Genomic DNA, 6,057 nt, shown 5'->3' with positions numbered 1-6,057 from the left:
ACATTCACAGATGATTACTCCCGTTATGGCTATATTTATCCAATCAAAGAAAGAACAGAAACATTGGATAAATTTAAGATATTTAAGGTAGAAGTTGAAAACCAATACAATTTAAAGATTAAGATAGTTAGGTCTGACCATGGGGGGGAGTACTACGGTCGGCATACCCCATATGGCCAAGTTCCTGGACCTTTTGCAAGGTTCTTACAGGAGAATGTTATAGTAGCCCAATATTCTACACCGAGCGAACCTCAATAGAATAGAGTAGCTGAAAGGCGCAATCGTACCCTAATGGATATGGTGCGCAGTATGATAAGTTACTCCACCTTACTGATGAGCCTGTGGATGGAGACGTTAAAAACTGTCATTCATATTCTCAATAGAGTACTAAGTAAGTCGATGCCCAAAACACCATATGAGTTGTGGACAAGAAGAGTACCCTCACTAAACCACTTACGTATGTGGGGGAGTCCTGTTGAGGCTAAAGTATTTAACCCAAACATTGAGAAGTTAGATCCCAAAACAGTGAGTTGCCATTTCATTGGTTACCTAGAAAAGTCAAAAGGTTTTTGTTTTTACTGTCCAGACAGACATATAAAGTTTATGGAAACGAGACACGCTGTCTTCCTAGAGGATGAAATGATGAGGGGGAGCATGGTAGCAACAACAGCCTCAACAGAAGATGTGCCAAATGTGGAGGCCCCTAGAAGGTTTCAAAGAGTTAGAAAATCAGCTATTCCTGCTGACTATGAAGTGTACAACACTGAGAAATTTCAAATGAAGGATGATCCCACCTCATTTGAAGAAGCCATGAGAAGTGATCATTCATCGAAGTGGCTTGAGGCCATGGAAGATGAAATGAGATCTATGAATGCTAATAAAGTTTGAGATTTAGAAATAATTCCTAAAAGAGTCAAGACAGTAGACTGTAAATGGGTCTACAAAACAAAACTTGACTCTCAAGGAAATATAGTGAGATATAAAGCGCGACTTGTGGCAAAAGACTTTACGCAAAGAGAAGGGATTGATTACAATGAGACATTTTCTCCAGTCTCATGTAAGGATTCCTTCAGAATCATAATGGCATTAATGGCACATTACGATTTATAATTACAGCAGATGGATGTAAAGACGGCATTTCTCAATGGGGACTTGGAGGAAAATGTTTACATGGCACAACCGAAAGGTTTTGTCATGGAAGGAAAAGAACGAATAGGATGCCGCCTAAAGAAATCTATTTATGGACTAAAACAAGCTTCAAGACAGTGGTACTTGAAGTTTGATCAGACAATAAGAAATTTTGGATTTAAAGAGAATATAGAGGACAATTGTGTCTATACAAAGTTTAAGAATGAAAAGTTCATCTTTCTTGTCCTGTATGTGGATGATATATTACTTGCTAGTAGTGATGTCAGTCTACTACTGGAGACAAAGAAGTTTTTATTCTCAAAATTTGATATAAAAGATCTTGGTAAAGCTTCGTTTGTTCTAGGGATCGAGATTCACCGAGATAGAAGTAAAGGGGTATTAGGTCTGTCACAAAAGGCATACATAGAAAAAATCTTAAAGAAATTCAATATGCACAAATATAGTCCCTCACCTGCTCCTATAGTCAAGGACGACAGATATGGGGATTTTCAATGCCCTATGAACCAATATGAGATCGATCAAATGAAAGCGGTTCCATATGCTTCAGATGTTGGAAGCTTCCAATATGCTCAAGTATGTACGCGCCCTGACTTGGCATTTATTATCGGGTTACTTGGCAGATTCTAGAGCAATTCTAGAATAGAACACTGGAAATTGATAAAGAAAGTCTTGCGTTATTTGTAAGGAACGAAAGGCCTCATGATGACATATAGAAGATCTGATTCACTTCATATAGTGGGATATTCAGATTCTGATTACGCGGGAGATGATAGAAAATCCACGTTTGGATATGTATTCACTCTCGCAGGGGGAGCTATTTCATGGAAAAGCTCAAAGCAAACCGTCACTACATCGTCCACAATGTATGCTAAGTTTGTAGCGTGTTATGAGGCAACGAGGCAGGTGAACTGGCTAAAGAAGTTCATATCCGGTTTGAAGGTGGTTGACGATATCTATAGACCACTTAAGTTATACCGCGATAATAATCCAGCAGTACAATATGCTCACAACAATAAGTCAAGTGGTTCTACCAAACGCATTGACATAAAGTATTATGTTGTGAAAGATAAAGTCCGGGATCAAGTCATAAGTCTTGGATCAAGTCATAAATCTTGAGCATATAAGTACAGTAAAGCTGCTCGCGGATCTGCTTACAAAAGGCTTATCACCCAACGTGTTCAGAGAACATGTAGCCGGCATAGGTTTAAGGGAAAGCCTATAATTCCTGGACAAAAAAGGCCCAAAGATAAATATTTATTTCAGAACAGAGTAGTGTGTTGTAGCTGTTAAATCTATCGGCAATGGACCGTGACGATGAGACATGCTCTATGCGCTAATCTGTAATGGAATGAATAAAAGTAAATGATATGAAAGTGAAAAATGGAAAGAGATCAATAAGGAGATTGTTAGATTGATCTCTAACCTAACTGGACCCAACGGTCTAGTTGGACCTTTGATTCGTGGCCTAATCGGGGGCGCCCAACCCACTATGGCTGGAGGGCCCCTGTCACTCTGCGCTATAAAAAGAGGTGGGGGCCGACGGCTCTTATCACGAGGTTGACCCGAGCCGAGCTCCCCACCGACATCTAAACCCTAATCCGATCAGAGAGGGGCGCAGCCAGTGATGGAAAGCCAACAGCCGCGCTGCCCGCTCCATCGACGTCGACGTCTTCACCACCCTCTTCACCGACCGTCGCTGCCCGTGCGCAGACATCACCAACAAACTTGATGGCGTCCGCTGAACCTTCCTCCTCTGCGGTGTCAGGTTCATCACCCTCTCCCTTTCATCCATGTCTCTCTAGTTCTACATGCATTAGGATATACTACGTTCTTTATCTCAAATAGAACCACCGTACCCGGCTAGATCTATGGTCCAGTGATTCAACAGTTTTAACAGGATCAACGCATGTAGCAGCAGTTCGCTCGATCGCTGCACTGCACATGCTGACATGCATGCCGATGATGGAATTCAGTTCAGTTTACAGATAACGAGCTCTCTTTCCTTCTCTGGCCGGCCTCCCGGATCGCACAGGTTCAGTGAACGACGCTGTGTGGTGGGGGTGGGGGAGGGGGGGCGCGCTTGCGGGCGGGGCCACGTGGTAGGATGGGAGGGCGTGGAGGAAGTGGCAGTGACAGGGACGTGCTCCCTGGCCGTCGGACACGCGAGGATCTCATTGGATCATGGTGGATCCGGTTCCCGTGGGGAAACCGGAGGCACGGATCTTTGGGAATTGCGAGTTTGGGACCTCGCGCTCGCCCGCTCCTTCCGCTTGCTTGCATTTGCATTTGCATTTGCTTCAGATCGAGTTCGTTCAGAGCTCCAGTGCACTGCATCTGCAATTCTGCATGGCTGAAGCAGTAGTAGTAGGACGTACTACAAGTTGCCAGAGCTCCGTTGCCGTTGCTTGGATCCGGTGCCAAATCATCTTTAGCATTCACCTGTCCATGTTCACATAACTTGGGACCAGTTCTTTTGTTTTTCCCTGAATTATTACCTGAATTATTACCTCACCTGCAAACACAGTGATAATTCACTGAACCTCTAGTAGCGAGTCGAACCCTGGCTTGTTGCAACAAAAAAGAGAAAACTCAGTCTCTCACCGTGTAGTGTGTACCCATCTTCAGATATACACGCACTGCAGGCACGTCCAAAAAAACAGCCAGCTTTCAAGGCCTTTTCTCGACCCTACAATTCAAGAAAATTTATATTTAACTGTAATGTCTCGGGGAGGTCTTCCCCAAAATGTCGAGTTTTTCTGAATTTCTTTTTTTGAGCAGAGAGTTTTTTTTTCTGAATTAACTCACCTCGTCATCATATCATATTCATAGTATAACCTTGGTGTTTGCTGCCTTTTGGGCTGCGGATTCTCTGAATACGAGATTGGATGAGCACCCGAGCATTTGCCGTGGGCTTGGCACATAACAACACAACGGCCAGTTCCCATGATATGGGCCCAAAGTGGAGCGATTCCTACAGAAACGGCCTGCATACAAGCCCACAGAACGTTGACAGCCCCCCTGGCTCCTTCTCCCTTCCCTTCCCCCACTAGAAAAAACCGCCCGACCGCACGCCTGCGCTTCACGTGGGCCCACGCCGCTCTATTTCCCATGCCTACGTGTGCCCACGCGGTGCCGCGCTCGATTTGCGCCCGTATTGTTCCCACGCCTGTTGCTCGCGCCCCTTCACACCCACGTGCATGCATGTGGACCTATCAACTGCACCATGCGAGTATGGCAGATAGGTCCTACTGCAACATGTGCAACACCAGATCTACTTTTATAGTATTTTAATAAGACACTTGCAACATACGTACGAAACAATTGAAACAATTTCAACATACGTCTAAAACACCAGGGAAAATACGTGTGTAGCCATTGCAAAACATATGCAACATTCGGATGAAACACTTGCAACATATGTGTAAAACATATGTAACATTCAGATGAGACATTTGCAACATATATAAAACAAATACAACATCTAGATAAAATACTTACAACACACGTCTGTAACAGCTGAAACATTTAAAAAAATACACTTGCAACATACACTTTCAACGCAACATCTTCTTGCTGCTTGGGCGAATCCAGGCTCGTCGATGCAGAGTTTGATGCCGACATGAAGCTCGATGCCATGGAGGTCGTCAGTGCGGAGCTCATCGACGGCGGCGCAGAGCTCGCCAGCAACACGCGCAGAGCTCAGTGATGACGCGTGAATGTCGACTGCGTGGAGCGCGTCAACAACACGGGGCTCTACGTCGGCAGCGCATGCGGAGCTTGCCGGCAGCGAGCAGAGAGCGGGTGGGGTATGGTCATGACACGCGTGGAGCGGGTGGCTGCGTAAGTTCGAGACGAGGAGAAGATGCTCAAGCTCCACAACATTCTACCTCTCCCTGTTGCTTTGAATGGAGAGACGGAGGAGAGAGACGAGATGGAACCGGATAGGATAAGTCTAAATGGCCACCAGACAAGAACATCGGATATTTGTATGGTGGATACAATGCTACAATACGTGGACAACATGAGGCCACGCAGCGTTGGATGTAGCGTCCGGACCCAGGACGGATGCCCGCGGTGGTGCATTGCGCGGGAAAAAACTTGTCAAATCCAACATCTCTAAAAAAAAAAAGGGGGAAAACAAAGGCATCGTGAGTGCTATTGCTACGAGATTGATGAACACTACTAGTGCAGTAGTAATAGGCCACAAACGTTCCCCAAATCTAACAAAGGTACATATGAACTAGAACATACGAACACATTGGGAGTACAAGTTACCGAAAAAGTCAGTCTCCTCTAGAGCAATATTATAAATCATGGCTCCGGAGCAATATTATAAATCATGGTTTCATAGGTATTGGCTACTATCTCAATACTTGTTCGCTGAACCTGTTTAACTGCAAGCTTATGGACACCATCTTCAATTTGACGCTGTAGGAATTCAACAAATTACCCTCTCATCGATGTAGATGATAGTACAAGAGTTAACCTTTTTCTAACCTAGGATATAGCATTACGCTTTTTCCCATCATTACAGTTTCAGAGCTACAAAACCCAGTTTCATCGGTATATCAGGCTGTTGTATAATTTGCTTAAGGAAGCAACTTTTATATTTTCAGTACAGGTCTTAGACACCACATGCTCATAAGCTTTGCTGCTAATACGACAAGAAGACTATATGAGTTAATATCAATCTGTCCCTACAAGGCTACAACAGAATAATTCTTTTGCTTCCCAAAGTCCTCTAATAACAAAAATAATTTAATGGGAAATTCACAAGATCTTTTGAGATGAGAGGAAAATCAAAGATGAAATTTGGATAAAAGTATGAGATTCTCCCAATGCCCATGGATATCTGGAATTGATTTTAAATTGCAACTGTATGTCTGGTCAAAAACATCTTTTTTTCCT

This window comes from Miscanthus floridulus, chromosome 3, assembly GCF_019320115.1.
Source record: "Miscanthus floridulus cultivar M001 chromosome 3, ASM1932011v1, whole genome shotgun sequence".
NCBI classification, from domain to species: Eukaryota; Viridiplantae; Streptophyta; class Magnoliopsida; order Poales; family Poaceae; genus Miscanthus; species Miscanthus floridulus.
The sequence above is the reverse complement of the archived record's forward strand: the minus strand, read 5'-3'. Positions refer to the sequence as shown.